The sequence below is a fragment of the Pongo abelii genome, chromosome 1, assembly GCF_028885655.2.
Source record: "Pongo abelii isolate AG06213 chromosome 1, NHGRI_mPonAbe1-v2.0_pri, whole genome shotgun sequence".
Taxonomy (NCBI): Eukaryota; Metazoa; Chordata; class Mammalia; order Primates; family Hominidae; genus Pongo; species Pongo abelii.
In genome coordinates this window covers 32,947,449-32,964,961 of record NC_071985.2, presented here as the reverse complement: position 1 = coordinate 32,964,961, position 17,513 = coordinate 32,947,449, and positions in this window count along the sequence as shown.

Genomic DNA, 17,513 nt, shown 5'->3' with positions numbered 1-17,513 from the left:
TTCCCTACTAAAGGAACAGAGCCCTGCCAGGGTCATCAGCACTGGCATTTTCTACCTTCCTGACTATTCTAAGTTATGCCCATTTAGGAAGGTGGCAAATGGGGATGCTGGCCATCCAGGTATATGTACCTTTTTCAGTGTCTGATCTAGCACAATGCAGACAGAGGCTGGGCCGGTTTTCAGATAACCCTACTAAATTCATGGAGGAATTTTGGACTCTCACTCTCACTTGAGTTAACTTGGGGAGATATTCATATTATCTTGTCCTTGTCTTGTATCCATGAGGCAAAGCAGCATATTTGGGTAGAGTCCCAGGCTTATGCTGGCAGCTTGTCAGCAGGGGATTCTGAAAAAATACACTGCAGGAGCCACATCTGTGCCTAACAATGACCCTATCTGGAGCTACCAACAGTGCCCGGCTTATCTAAGAATAAGGAACCATATGGTGGCTTGTTTAGGGAAGGGAATGGAAAAATGTACCACTAAGCCTGTAAACTGTGATAAAATAAGAGAAATAAGGAAAGGATGAAAACCCAGCTTTGTTCCAGGGATGCCTTGTAGTGACCCTAGGAAAATATACTAACATTGACCTCAGTATTGGTACTGGACAAATTTTACTAGGGAAACACTTTAGTAGCCAGTCAGCACCCAACATCAGGAGAAAATGACAGAAATTGGCTTTGGGACCCCAAATGCCTATTAATCAAATGTTTGTTGTGGCTTTTGGGATATTCAATAATAGGAACAGGGTTGAAGAGTCTGAAAGTTTGACCCAGTGTATCAAACATTGGGCTAGACAGCCAGCCCAAATGATAGCAGTTGCTGTAAGCAGTGCCCTGCAACCTCAGGGTCACCCAGGAGGATGCTTCCAGCAAACCTGTAGTTGCTACTTCAAGTGCAGGAAGCCAAGACATTGGAGCAAGAACTGTCCCAGCCAGGGGAGCCTACCTGGACCCTGTCCTCACTGCAAGCCAGGAGGGCTACTGGAAAAGGGATTGTTCTCAGCTCCAAAGGGAGAGGAGGACACCTGATGCTATAATGGCCAAAACTGAGGACTGAAGGGGCCTGAGGTTCCTGGTAGCTCCCATCAAAGACATGGTCATCACAACTGAGGAGTCTTGGGTCACTCTTGACCTGGTAGGTAAGAATATTAATTTCTTAATTGACCTGGGGGCTGGTTACTCTGTCTTAAACAGCCACTCTGGGCCCTTATCCCTCCAAAAGCTGCACTGTTACAGGTGTCAATGGCACCCCCAGGAATGCTTTACTTTACCCCTCAGCTGCAGGTTAGAAAACTATATGGTAATGGACACAAGTTTCTAGTTATGCCAGTGTCTTCCTTTTTTATTGGGACAGAACTTCCTAGCCACCCTCTGAGTCATTTTACGTTTATCAGGCCCTTGGGAGCCCCCCTTATTAGCAATGCCCCCCTTATTAGCAATGCTTCTTTTTTCTATGTCAACTTCAGAAAAACAGGAGATCTCCCTCAAAATAATGTCTCAAGTAGACCCTCAAGTGTGAGACCAAGAAACCTCTGACAAAGCAATACACTCTCAGACAGTGATTGTCTCTTTAAAAGACAAAAATAATTTCCCACACAACCATCAATATCCTCTCAAACCAGAAGTCAGGCAAGGTCTACACTCTCTATTTGAGAAGTTTTTAAAACATGGCCTCCTGGTTCCATGTCACTCTCCTTGTAATACTCCTGTCCTCCCTATCCAAAATCCAAATCGGGAATATTGTCTAGTTCAAGACTTATGAGCCATTAATGAGGCATTAATTCCCTTACATCCTATAGTGCCAAATACTTATGCCATACTTACCCAAATACTGGGAGACAACAATTGGTTCATGATACTAGATCTCAAGGGTGCTTTCATTTTGAATCCCTTTGCACCCTGACCCTTAATATTTGTTTGCTTTTAAGCAGACTAATCCTGGAACTATATTAGCCAGCAGTATACCTGGACTATACTGCCTCTGGGCTTTAGGGATAGCCCTCACTTGTTCAGAAATGCCTTGGCACAAGAAATAAGGTAGATATAGCTAGAAAGGGGAGCCATACTGCAATACGTGAATGACATCCCTATAATGCAGTCCCATTAAAGAGGATTCAGATAAGAATGCCACTCAAGTCCTAAACTTCCTGGGAAAAAGAGGGTATCAAGTCTCTCCATCCAAGGCCTAGATTTATAAACCATAACTAAAATATCTGGGGTACCTTCTAAGTCCAGGTAACCATACCTTGTCCATTGAACAACAACAGAAAAGGTTACCTCCACAAATGAAGAAGAAACTCAGAACTTTTCTGGTTAGGACAGGATTTTGCAGGATTTGGATCCTAGGATTTGGGCTCATTGCTAATCCATTGTATGAGATCCTAACACGGCCAGAGCATGAACCACTGAAATGGTCAGGGAAAGAACAAGAGACTTTAGCTTCTAGCTGAACAAAGAGAGGTTTGTGCAGTAATAAACCACACCAGTTGTTCTTATATTAATAATTCACGATTGGTTAAACTTCAAGTTCAAAAGATTTAACAGCAGGCTACATGGCTACATAATTTCGATAACCCCACCACTCAAACCATCTGGGATTCCATCAAATAATATCTACCAACTGTGACATGGTTCCTACCTTTCCTGGGACCTTTAATAGCTACATCATTACTACTAAACTTTGGTCCTTGCTTGTTTAACCTTTTAAAGTTTGTCTTCTAGGTTGCAACAGTTTCATGTCAAAATATTGGTCATGCAAGCATGCCAACCAATCTCTGCCTCAGATTCACTCTCCTAATGACCCACCCATGGGACTTTTAAAGTAGGCAACCAGAGAATTCCATGTCCTCACTAGGCAGGACCAACATCCCTAATCAACAGGAAGAAGATACAGAAGACTTACCTCCTCCCTCTTCAACTGTTAAGAAAAGGAATGGAAATCTCCGAAGGAGGAAAATGAGATAGGAACAATACAGGATGGTTGCAGCGGAATAGAAAATGCCAGGTAGCAATTGCACATTACTAGCAAAAGGAAACTTAAAGCAGTTGCATAAGCAAGAGGCTGATAAGACCCTGAAAACCGGGGTGTGGACCAAGCTGGCTAAGACAGACTGAACCCAACATGGTGATGGATTTGACCTAGGTTTCACCTATAACCTCATTATATGCTTATTAGCATACTAAATTACACACCCACCAGTGCTATGTCAGTTCTGGGAGCATCCATATTTGGTGTAAAAACAGATGGCACCACAGTTCTGAGAAATCTCCACTTTCTTCAGGAATCCTCATGGATATTCCACCCCTTGGTTAAACAAACCCATAACGATAGAAACTCCAAACTCCCTTACTCCCCTTTCTGGAGTGTGTACTTTTCACTTTGTGATAATTCTCTGTATTTTCACTAAAAAAAGGCAAAGGATCTGAATAGACATTTTTCTTTTTTTTTTTCTTTTTATTATTATTATTATTATTATTATACTTTAGGCTCTATGGTACATGTGCGCAACGTGCAGGTAAGTTACATATGTATACATGTGCCATGCTGGTGCGCTGCACCCACCAACTCGTCATCTAGCATTAGGTGTATCTCCCAATGCTATCCCTCCCCCCTCCCCCCACCCCACAACAGTCCCCGAAGTGTGATGTTCCCCTTCCTGTGTCCATGTGTTCTCATTGTTCAATTCCCACCTATGAGTGAGAATATGCGGTGTTTGGTTTTTTGTTCTTGCGATAGTTTACTGAGAATGATGATTTCCAATTTCGTCCATGTCCCTACAAAGGACATGAACTCATCATTTTTTATGGCTGCATAGTATTCCATGGTGTATATGTGCCACATTTTCTTAATCCAGTCTATCATTGTTGGACATTTGGCTTGGTTCCAAGTCTTTGCTATTGTGAATAATGCCGCAATAAACATACGTGTGCATGTGTCTTTATAGCAGCATGATTTATAGTCCTTTGGGTATATACCCAGTAATGGGATGGCTGGGTCAAATGGAATTTCTAGTTCTAGATCCCTGAGGAATTGCCACACTGACTTCCACAAGGGTTGAACTAGTTTACAGTCCCACCAACAGTGTAAAAGTGTTCCTATTTCTCCACATCCTCTCCAGCACCTGTTGTTTCCTGACTTTTTAATGATTGCCATTCTAACTGGTGTGAGATGGTATCTCATTGTGGTTTTGATTTGCATTTCTCTGATGGCCAGTGATGGTGAGCATTTTTTCATGTGTTTTTTGGCTGCATAAATGTCTTCTTTTGAGAAGTGTCTGTTCATGTCCTTCGCTCACTTTTTGATGGGGTTGTTTGTTTTTTTCTTGTAAATTTGTTGGAGTTCATTGTAGATTCTGGATATTAGCCCTTTGTCAGATGAGTAGGTTGCGAAAATTTTCTCCCATTTTGTAGGTTGCCTGTTCACTCAGAAGAGACTGCATCAACTAACGAGCAAAATAACCAGCTAACATCATAATGACAGGATCAGATTCACACATAACAATATTAACTTTAAATGTAAATGGACTAAATGCTCCAATTAAAAGGCACAGACTGGCAAATTGGATAAAGACTCAAGACCCATCAGTGTGCTGTATTCAGGAAACCCATCTCACGTGCAGAGACACACATAGGCTCAAAATAAAAGGATGGAGGAAGATCTACCAAGCAAATGGAAAACAAAAAAAGGCAGGGGTTGCAATCCTAGTCTCTGATAAAACAGACTTTAAACCAACAAAGATCAAAAGAGACAAAGAAGGCCATTACATAATGGTAAAGGGATTAATTCAACAAGAAGAGCTAACTATCCTAAATATATATGCACCCAATACAGGAGCACCCAGATTCATAAAGCAAGTCCTGAGTGACCTACAAAGAGACTTAGACTCCCACACATTAATAATGGGAGACTTTAACACCCCACTGTCAACATTAGACAGATCAACGAAACAGAAAATCAACAAATCAACAAGGATACCCAGGAATTGAACTCAGCTCTGCACCAAGCAGACCTAATAGACATCTACAGAACTCTCCACCCCAAATCAACAGAATATACATTTTTTTCAGCACCACACCACACCTATTCCAAAATTGACCACATACTTGGAAGTAAAGCTCTCCTCAATAAGTGTAAAAGAACAGAAATTATACCAAACTATCTCTCAGATCACAGTGCAATCAAGCTAGAACTCAGAATTAAGAATCTCACTCAAAACCGCTCAACTACGTGGAAACTGAACAACCTGCTCCTGAATGACTACTGGGTACATAATGAAATGAAGGCAGAAATAAAGATGTTCTTTGAAACCAACGAGAACCAAGACACAACATACTAGAATCTCTGGGATGCATTCAAAGCAGTGTGTAGAGGGAAATTTATAGCACTAAATGCCCACAAGAGAAAGCAGGAAAGATCCAAAATTGACACCCTAACATCACAATTAAAAGAACTAGAAAAGCAAGAGCAAACACATTCAAAAGCTAGCAGAAGGCAAGAAATAACTAAAATCAGAGCAGAACTGAAGGAAATAGAGATGCAAAAAACCCTTCAAAAAATAAATGAATCCAGGAGCTGGTTTTTTGAAAGGATCAACAAAATTGATAGACCACTAGCAAGATTAATAAAGAAAAAAAGAGAGAAGAATCAAATAGATGCAATAAAAAATGATAAAGGGGATATCACCACCGATCCCACAGAAATACAAACTACCATCAGAGAATATTACAAACACCTCTACACAAATAAACTAGAAAATCTAGAAGAAATGGATAAATTCCTCAACACATACACCCTCCCAAGACTAAACCAGGAAGAAGTTGAAGCTCTGAATAGACCAATAACAGGAGCTGAAATTGTGGCAATAATCAATAGCTTACCAACCAAAAAAAGTCCAGGACCAGATGGATTCACAGCCGAATTCTACCAGAGGTACAAGGAGGAGCTGGTACCATTCCTTCTGAAACTATTCCAATCAATAGAAAAAGAGGGAATCCTCCCTAACTCATTTTATGAGGCCAGCATCATCCTGATACCAAAGCCTGGCAGAGACACAACAAAAAAAGAGAATTTTAGACCAATATCCTTGATGAACACTGATGCAAAAATCCTCAATAAAATACTGGCAAACAGAATCCAGCAGCACATCAAACAGCTTATCCACCATGATCAAGTGGGCTTCATCCCTGGGATGCAAGGCTGGTTCAATATACGCAAATCAATAAATGTAATCCAGCATATAAACAGAACCAAAGTCAAAAACCACATGATTATCTCAATAGATGCAGAAAAGGCCTTTGACAAAATTCAACAACCCTTCATGCTAAAAACTCTCAATAAATTAGGTATTGATGGGTCGTATCTCAAAATAATAAGAGCTATTTATGACAAACCCACAGCCAATATCATACTGAATGGGCAAAAACTGGAAGCATTCCCGTTGAAAACTGGCACAAGACAGGGATGCCCTCTCTCACCACTTCTATTCAACATAGTGTTGGAAGTTCTGGCCAGGGCAATTAGGCAAGAGAAGGAAATCAAGGGTATTCAATTAGGAAAAGAGGAAGTCAAATTGTCCCTGTTTGCAGATGACATGATAGTATATCTAGAAAACCCCATTGTCTCAGCCCAAAATCTCCTTAAGCTGATAAGCAACTTCAGCAAAGTCTCAGGATACAAAATCAATGTACAAAAATCACAAGCATTCTTATACATCAATAACAGACAAACAGAGAGCCAAATCATGAGTGAACTCCCATTCACAATTGCTTCAAAGAGAATAAAATACCTAGGAATCCAACTTACAAGGGATGTGAAGGACCTCTTCAAGGAGAACTACAAACCACTGCTCAAGGAAATAAAAGAGGATACAAAGAAATGGAAGAACATTCCATGCTCATGGGTAGGAAGAATCAATATCATGAAAATGGCCATCCTTCCCAAGGTAATTTACAGATTCAATGCCATCCCCATCAGGTTACCAATGACTTTCTTCACAGAATTGGAAAAAACTACTTTAAAGTTCATATGGAACCAAAAAAGAGCCTGCATCGCCAAGTCAATCCTAAGCCAAAAGAACAAAGCTGGAGGCATCACACTACCTGACTTCAAACTATACTACAAGGCTACAGTAACCAAAACAGCATGGTACTGGTACCAAAACAGAGATATAGATCAATGGAACAGAACAGAGCCATCAGAAATAATGCCACATATCTACAACTATCTGATCTTTGACAAACCTGACAAAAACAAGAAATGGGGAAAGGATTCCCTATTTAATAAATGGTGCTGGGAAAACTGGCTAGCCATATGCAGAAAGCTAAAACTGGATCCCTTCCTTACACCTTATACAAAAATCAATTCAAGATGGATTAAAGACTTAAATGTTAGACCTAAAACCATAAAAACCCTAGAAGAAAACCTAGGCAATACCATTCAGGACATAGGCATGGGCAAGGACTTCATGTCTAAAACACCAAAAGCAATGGCAACAAAAGCCAAAATTGACAAATGGGATCTAATTAAACTAAAGAGCTTCTGCACAGCAAATGAATAGACATTTTTCAAAAGAAGATATACAAATATGTGAAGAAATGCTCAAAATCACTAATTATCAGAGATGCAAATTAAAACCACAATGACACGTCAATTCACACCAGTTAAAAATGACTACTATTCGAAAAGACAAAAGATAACAAATGTTGGAGAGGATGTAGAGACAAAGGAACTTTTGCACAATGTTAGTGGGAATATAAATTAGTACAAACATTATGGAAGTCACTAAAAAGATTAAATATAGAACTTCCATATGATCCAGCAATGCCACTACCAGGTATATATACAAAGGAAATGATATCAGTATGTCAAAGAGATATCTGCACCTGCATGCTTATTGCATCATTATTCACAATATCTAAGATATAGAATCAACCAAAGTGTTCATCAATGGATGAGTGGATAAAGAAAAGATAGTATATCTACACAGTAGAATATTATTCAGCCTTAAAAAATGAAGCAAATCCTGTCATTTTGGACAACATACATGAAGCTGAAGGACATTATGTAAAGTAAAATAAGCCAGGCACAAAAAAACAAATACCACATGATCTCACTTACATGTAGCATCTTCAAAAGTTGAACTTGGAATTAGAGAGTAGAACAGTAATTACCTAGGCTGGAAGGGAGATGTGGAAGGAGGTTGGTCACAGGCTACAAAATTTCAGTTAGCCTGAAGAAATAAGTTCAAGAGATCTATTGTGCAACATGGTGACCATAGCTAATTACAACGTATTGTATTCTTGAAAACTGCTATGAGAATAGACTTTAAGGATTCTCACCACACACACAGATAAGTATGTGAGGTAATGCATATTTTAATTGGCGTGTTTTGTTAAAAAATCAAGAGATACACAATTTGAATTGTGTTATAATTGTTTCAACAATATAATATTAAATCAGTACTTTTATCTAGAGAAAATATCAGGCCCAAACCACTTCCCTGACAAATTTTACCACACATTTTCCAAAGAACACCATCTCCTATGAATTGATTCAAAGAAAAAAGTTAGAAGTACTGTTCTCCCAAATTGTTTTGTAATAACTTTACAAATATCAAAGCCTGAAATCATCTTATAAAAGGAGAAAATTGTAGTATTTTCTTATCTATAAACAGAGATAGAAAAAATCTTTTAAAAAGTAAAAAGCAAGCCAAATCTGGCAGTATATAAAGAGATTAATACACTATGTTAAAATTAGATTTTTTTTTTTAGGAATGCAAAATCAATTCTACTTTAAAATAGCAATCAAAGTAAGTGGTTACATTACCAGATTAAAGAAGAAAAATAATAGAATAGCTCAATAGATGCAAGAAAACTATTTTTAATAAAATTCGAAGTCTGGCTGGGTGCGGTGGCTCACGCCTATAATCCCAGCACATTGGAAGGCTGAGGCAGGCAGATCACCTGAGGTCAGGAGTTGAAGACCAGCCTGGCCAACATGGTGAAACTCTGTCTCTACTAAAAATACAAAAATTAGCTGTGCATGGTGGTGGCACCTCTAATCCCTGCTTCTCAGGAGGCTGAGGCAAGAGAATCACTTGAACCTGGGAGGAGGAGGTTGCAATGAGCCAAGATGGTGCCACTGCACTCCATCCTGGGCTACAAGAGTGAAACTCTGTCTCAACAATGACAACAAAAATTTCAAAGTTCATGCCAATATAAAAATTCTTAGAAACCAGTGGAAAAGAAGGGAAAATCCTTAGTCTATTAAATGATGTGTATAAGGAAGTCATATCAAACGTAATGGTAAAAACTAAAAGCATTTTCTTTTGGGTAGAAAATAAGGCAAAGTTACCTCTTGTCACTTTTCTTTCTTTTTTTTTTTTTTTTTTTGAGATGGAGTCTCACTCTGTCATCAGGCTGGAGTGCAGTGGCGCAATCTTGGCTCACTGCAACCTCCACCTCACGGGTTCAAACGATTCTCCTGCCTCAGCCTCCCAAGTAGCTGGGACTACAGGCACGTGCCACCACACCCAGCTAATTTTTGTAGTTTTAGTAGAGACGGAGTTTCACTATGTTGGCCAGGATGGTCTCCATCTCTTGACCTCATGATCCACCTGTCTCGGCCTCCCAAAGTGCTGGGATTACAGGCATGAGCCACCACACCCAGCCTTGTCACCATTTCTATTCAACATGAGCTAGTGGTCTTCACCGGTGCAATAATACAAAAATAAGAACCAAAAGTTAAAGAGTTGAGAGGGAAGAAATAAAGCAATAATTATGTGTGAATAATACGTTTGTGTGTGTAAAAAATTTCCAAAGAACCCACAGATAAATTATTAGAATTAATAGGCAAGTTTATCCAAGTTGGTGGATGCAAAATCAATATGTAAAATCAATTTTAATTCTATATATCAGCAAAAAGCAGAACATGAAAAATTTAAAATTAGCTAAAGATAGTTTCCCTTTATAATAGCAGCAAATTATTTATATTTATGGTATGTTGTAAAAACTCAAAATAATTTTAAGATGCTATTTTATAAAAGCATCAAAAATTTCAAGAAGACCTAAATAAAGTGTGGGAGATAACATGCTCGTTAATAAGAAGTCTCAATGTAACATAGATGTAAATCTACACATTGATCTATAGAATCAATGCTATCTTAATTAAAATATTAACAGGTGTGTGTCTGTGTGTGTGTGTAATTGACAAGATGATTCTATATTTTATATAGAAATGCTAAAGCCAAGATACTTAGGGGAAAGACAACAGTAAAGTGCAACTGCTCTGTCAGATATCAAGCCTTGTAAGTATTTTAGGAAGTAGTTAAGAATGTGTAGCATTGATACAAAGATTGTTGAACGAATAGAACAGAAAAAGAGAGCCAGAAAAAAGACCCGTATATTGCAAAGGCAACACTTTCGAGCTGTGGAGAAAGGTCAGTCTTTTCAACAAAGGGTATTTAGACAACTGGATGTCCCTATAGAGAAACAAAGAGATATAATACTTAACCTCCATTTTATATCACACACAAGAGTGAATTCCAGCTCATTTGATTTTTTAAAAGAGAAAAGTAAAACAGTGAAACCTTTAGAAAATAATGATTTACAGTTTCTTGTTTGTTTTTTTGGGGGACGGAGTCTCCCTCCGTCTCCAGGCCAGAGTGCAGTGCCGCCATCTGGGCTCAATGCAAACTCTGCCTCCCGGCTTCAAGTGACTCCCCTGCTTCAGCCTTCTGAATAGCTGGGACTATGGGCATGCACCACCACATCTGGCTAAATTTGTATTTTTAGTAGAGATGGGGTTTCACCATGTTGGCCAGGAGGGTCTCAATCGTCTGACCTCGTGATCCACCCACCTCGGCCTCCCAAAGTGCTGGGATAACAAGCGTGAGCCACCGCCCAGCCTTGACAGTATTTTTAACCTCAAAGAAGGAAAGTATTTCTCAAACAGAATTAAAGCACAAACTGTAGAGAAAAGGATTGATAACTTGGATCATGTTAAAATTAAGAACATCATTCTCAGTAAACTATCGCAAGGACAAAAAACCAAACACGGCATGTTCTCATTCATAGATGGGAATTGAACAATGAGAACACGTGGACCCAGGAAGGGGAACATCACACTCTGGGGACTGTTGTGGGGTGGGGGGAGGGGGAGGGATAGCATTAGGAGATATACCTAATGCTAAATGGCGAGTTAATGGGTGCAGCACACCAGCATGGCACATGTATACATATGTAACTAACCTGCACATTGTGCACATGTACCCTAAAACTTAAAGTATAATAATAATAAAAAAAGAAAAAAGTGGTTAATAACCATAAAAATAAAAAGAACTTCATTAAAAGAGACCATTAAGAGAGTAAAAATTCAAGACAGAGTTAGAGAAGTTATTTTCTTATAACTGGATCATACCCAGAATAAATTAAAAAATCTACAAATCAGTAAGTACAGATCACCAGAAATTTGAAAGGGCAATTTACTTAAACAGAAACTTCATAAAAAAGATATCCAAACGGCTAATAAATGTATAAAATAGTGTTCAATATTATTAGTCCTCAAGAAAACGAAAATGAACACTTTTATGAAATACCACTACACAGTCATCAGAATAATTAAAAATTTAAAATATGCAATAAAATTCAAACTTTTAAAAAGCTCTCCCACGCTCTTCTTAGAAAAGTATATTGGTACAACCACCTCGGAAAACAGTTTAGGATTATCTGTTGAAGTTGAAAAGTGTATAGACCTTATGACACAGCAATGCTACTCTTAGGAATGTATTAACAAATGCATGTACATTTAGGCCATGTGCTATGTGGGAACAAATAAATTCACAGAAGCATTATTTGTTAAGAGCAAAAATTCTATACAACCCAAATTCCATCATTTGGTAAAACGAACAGTAGAATACAGCAATGAAGATAAGCAAATGACTGCAAAGCACATGGGTGAATTTCTCAAAAGTAATATTGATTTAAATAAGCCAGTCTCAAAATATTATACACTGTATATTTCAAATTATAGAGGTGTCAAAAGCAGACAAACTTCTACTATGATATTTTGGATGTGTGTTTAGAAGGAAAAATGCGTCACAGTTACCTTTGTTTTGGGGAAGGGGAATAGATAATGCTTTTGAAGCTTACAATGTTTCGATTATTGACTTGGATGATGCTGTCATGAGTGTTAACTTTATGAGAATTCATTAACAAATTATGTTTTATACACTTTGCTATGTTTAAAAATGTTTTAAAGAGGATATTATGTACTCTTAAAGACAATGATATATTAAAATGTCATGATGATAATGATCATACATGTCATTGATAACACAACCCCCAAATACGCAGAATCAATTGACAGAAATAAATCAATAGTTGTCATTAGTGATTGAGACATTTCTCTTAGAAACTGATATCAACTGGACAAAAAGTAAGCAGTTGGGAAATATTTAAATAACATTAACAATGCGTTAAAAGTAGGTACTTCACCTACCACTCAGAATATTCACGTTTTTTTAAGCTCAAGTGGAACTTTCTCAAAAATTGGGTAGACACTCAACCACAAAGGAAATTTTTTAAAAATTACATGACTCAACCACATACAGACTATATTCTCTGAAAATAAACAACATGTAATTATAAATCATTGCTAACAAATACTTTTAAATACGTCTCTGTGAATATACATATATACACATACATCAAGTTGCTAAAAAGTCCTCAATTAAAGAGAACATCATAAGAAATATTGTGGAATCCTTAGAACTAAATGCCAGCAAAAGCACTGCATGTCAAATTTCGTGGACTACTGCTAAAGCAGTATGTAAAGGGAAATGTATAGCTTTGAACACATTCATTTAAAAAATGGAAATTGAATAGAAATTATCAAAGCAATTGTGATATAATGAATTATTGTTTCTATTTACTTACTTTTCTGTATATCTGCCATGCAAATGTGCAGTTCATCCCACAAAACTGCTTTGGACTTGGCTACATGACTGACTTTGGCCAATGGTAGGTGGGTAGACAAGAGACAAGCAATGGGCTTGAAATGTATTTATGCCTTGAGACTTGCTTTCTTGTACCTTTGCAATCATCATGATAAAACTGTCTTCTGAGTAGCTGCCACCTCAGCAGTCTGGACCCCAGAGAGAGATAAGTGGAGAAGACCTGAGCCATCCAGACCTGCAGGGTGAAACAGAGACACTCAGTCAAGCCCTGTCTAGCCATAACAATCACCTAGAAGAAATCAGTGCTTTTTTATTTTTTTATAAGTCACTGAGATTTTGTGGTTGTTATGCAGCGAAAACTGACTGATAGAAAAATCTGAAGTTGAGTGCTGCCATAACATAAAATTAAAATATCTGGAAGTAGGTTTGGGACAAAGGCAGTGGGAGACACATCTATGGAGAGCTGAAAAAGAATGTTATCAAAGGTGAGGGAGGGGGTGGGGAAGGCAATCTGTGCTACATTCTAGCAACCCATTTGTAACAGTTTTGGCTGCAGTAACTTGGAATAAAAAAAGGAATCTAACACATTTATGGACTTGGGAAAGATGGCTTATAGTCAAAATGATAAATGCATGAGTTGATTGCTCTAACTGCCTATAATAAGATAAATGGATTTATAATAAGGAGAAAGAGATATACTCAGAAGTAAACTGATCAGTTTGCAAGCTGAATTAGAGGGAATATAGATTATTTACTGAGAAAATCCATGACTATAAACAAATGATTATAAGGAAATTCAACAAAGTTTCTAAGTACAAGATCAATATACAAAATGAAATAGCATTTCTCTGTTCAAAAACAAAACAAAACAAAACAATACACTAACATAAAAAATAACTTGTAATTTGCAAAAGCTACAAATCTATGAAGTATCTAGGAATTGGTTAAAGAAAGACTTTATGGTGATACAATTTAAAAATATCTCTTAAAGAAATTAAATATGTAAGAATAAATGGAGAGATAAACATTCATTGAATTTGAATCGCAAAAATGTTAATTTTCTCCAAATTAATTGCTACATTAAAAATCTAATAATATTTATAAAGGATCAGTTTTAGAATTCAAAATAAGATTTTGAATTTCAAGTGGAAGAATAAAATTTCCCAAGTAACTAGGAATTTGAAACAAGGCAAAGTGTGTTGTCTTATGTTTTGTGGGCATGGGTGCAGGATACACTCTATCAGATATTTAGATGAATTATAACACTATGGTAATAAAATAATATGGTATTATGGCAGTGACATATAAATTGTCAAAGAACAGAATAAAAAAAAAAACAAAATAAACTTCTTTACCTAGGGTAGTTTTGTATGGTATCAAAGTGACATCACAAATCGATGTGGAAAAAAGAGATTGGGATATAAATAGAATCTTATATATATTAAAAACATTCAAATTAGATTAAATAAGACCAAAATGTGACATTTAAATTATAAAAATAATTGCATAAAAAAGAAAGAATATATTTTAAACTCTGAAGCCATAGGATGAAATTGATGAATTTGACTTTATTGAAGTTAATAATTTTTAGTCAACAAAGGCAAAGGTCAATGTTATGAGATGCATGACAGACTAGGAAAAGACATTTGCAAAAACTGAAAGTGACAGGGATCAATATGTAGAATATGCAAAGAACTCCTGCAAATGAACAAAAAAAATGGTAGGAAACCCAATACAAAAAAAAACAAAGTGTGTAAATACAAAATTCACAGAAAGGAGAGACAGAGTAGGTCCAAAAAGCAAGAAAAGAAGCTCAGAGAAATATAAATCTAACCAAAAATGCACTATTTTAAAAATAACCAGATTAGAAAAAGTTTAATAGACAGAAAAAATGTATATGCTGCTGAGGGGAAATGAAATAAATATACTGCTAGTGGGAGTTCAAACTAATCTAATTCTGTAGGATAATTTCTGTAGTGAAAATAAATATATAAATGGTCAGTGACCTAGTAACCCCATGCCTGGACATATATTTCAGAAAAACAATTACAATGGTCCATAAGGAAAAGCATCCAAAGATGTTCACTGTAACATTGCATATTGTATTAAGGCTTTGAAAGCAATCTTATTGTTCATCACAAGGGGAATAGATAAAATATGATATATGCCTTCAATGGCTTACTATGTGGCAGATTTCCTCCTACAACACAGATAAGTCTTAAAAATCGAGTGTAGAGTAAAAAATAAAAAAAAAAAAGAATAAGATAGTCAACACAGCACCATTTCTGTATATTAAAAGTCTTACATAAACCAACATTATATATTTTTCAAGGACTCACAAGGAGACATTGCAGAATGAAAGAGACATGAGGGAATGAGATAGTATTTCTTGATCTAAGCAACAGAATTAATTCACTCTGTGTTCTACCTATTCAAGATTTTTTAAAAAGTACTATCATTCAGTTTCAAGAAACTGATAAATATAGGGTTAGTGTTTTAAGATATTAGATTCAGGAACTAGACAAGCTGCATTCAAATTTAGCTGACTTGTGCACTAATTATTTGGTCCTTGAGCAAGTTATTTAACTTCTCTGAGACTCCTTTTCTTCATCTATAAAATGAAGATTTAATGTTACTTCCCTCATAAAGAAATTGGGAATATTAAATTGTATAATGTATTTAAAGAACTTAGCATAGTGTCCAGCACACAGTTAGGCCCACGATTGGTTTCTGGCTGGACCTGCATTGTGCATCAGGTCAACCCTGATTCTATACTACTTTAATGCCCACTCGAGAGAAGCTCCCCAAAGCAGCCTCCTATGCATCTGCATCCCAAACACCTGCGTTTTTCCCCTGCCCTAAAGGCTTTTCTCCCAGTTTAAATTAAATTATCCTGGAGTGTCATCTAGCCTGTCTTGGAAAACACATAAAGAGGAAGAAAGAAATTACATTTTCAACATATTGAACTTTTAAAATAGATACAAAGTATTTCCCTAAATTATCTAATTTAATCCTAATAACAACTCTTCGATAGTATATTTATCCCCATTTACCTAAGGAGAATATACTTAACTAGGAGTAACATCACATAGCTAGTTAGTGGCAGAGTTGGCTTTGAACCTATACATTAAAAACTCAGTTTATGCATGTAACCAGTATGGCATACTGTTTCTCTTTATCACTTTCCCCAGTATATTTAAGCACCACCAAATCTTATTAAACCCAAACAAGTAAGTCCTGTGTCAAAGAATTCCTTGTGTGTAAAACCATACTCATATTAAACATCTATTTACTTAATAATCAGCACAGAAATTACTCTGAACTACTTACTTATTTCTGTGGAGAAAGTGGCTTTTTTTCTATATGTACAGTTAAAAATATAGGCTACAAATCTTCTTCTGATTTATAAGCACGAACAAATTTGGTACATTAGGGATGGCCAATTCATTTTGATTTCAAAAGAAAGACCCAGGCAAAATAAAAGTCTAGTGGATATAAAGAATTTCTGAGAGATTATTACAAAAATACCTGCAAAATAGTGTTTAATATTAATTGCTAGTATTCTTCATTCGTAATGATATAAAATCCCATATTTTAAGGGAAAAAGTTAACACCCTTATGGCTATAGACTTCACTTTGGAAATTGCTCTTATGACTTTAGCTTTCTATGTGCTTTTTTAAAATAGCAGACAGTTCTTCACTTCCCGATAAAACTGTGAAATTCGACTGAGAATGGCAGATTGAATTGGAGTGTGAATAGTGTGATTTAATGCTCCCGCTAGTCTGAAATGTTTTCCTGTTAGGCCCTTTTAGCGACCCCTCCCAAAAGTTTGTTTGCAGTACCTAAAATCAGCGCTCCAAAGTTCACCACATTGCAAAACACACAGGCCGCTATTATTTTCACAATGCTAAACACTTTTTTTTTCCTCACAGTAAAGTCCATTTCTCGTTTGATTGCGTGTAACAAAATTTGCAGTCTAAAGCTTCCCTGTTTCAGAATCCTTCATCAAAGTTGTGATATAGGACTTCTGGCAAAATTATCCAAATAATTCCATATACTCTAAGACATTGTTTTCAATGCTTTTGTTTTTAAATTTAGTTTCTTAGGGGATGGGGTCTCACTATGCTGCCCAGGCTAGTCTTAAACTTCTGGGGTCAACCAATCCTCCCACCTCTGCCTCCCAAAGTGACAGGATTACAGACATGGGCCACTGTGCCCAGCCTCTTTTCAGTTCTTTTAAAAAATAATACTGTTAAATATATATTATGCTGTATTTTTTTAATGTACACACATATACACTTTTGGTTTATGATCTTAAATCAAAAAACACTTCTTACTTGGAGCAAAGTTTCTCATGTTTGAAATTCTGTGACATGTTATGGCAATACATGACTATGTTGGTACGTTTTAAGATTGTACAATAGATGAAATGGTTAATTATTAATCTGGCTGGTGTCTGTAATGAAAAAGGGAGTTCTTGCTTTTAGGCCACAGACTCAGTATGTAAATCTCTTGTGTTGCTGCAATCATAATATTCCTGCAGCTATGGTGTCACCT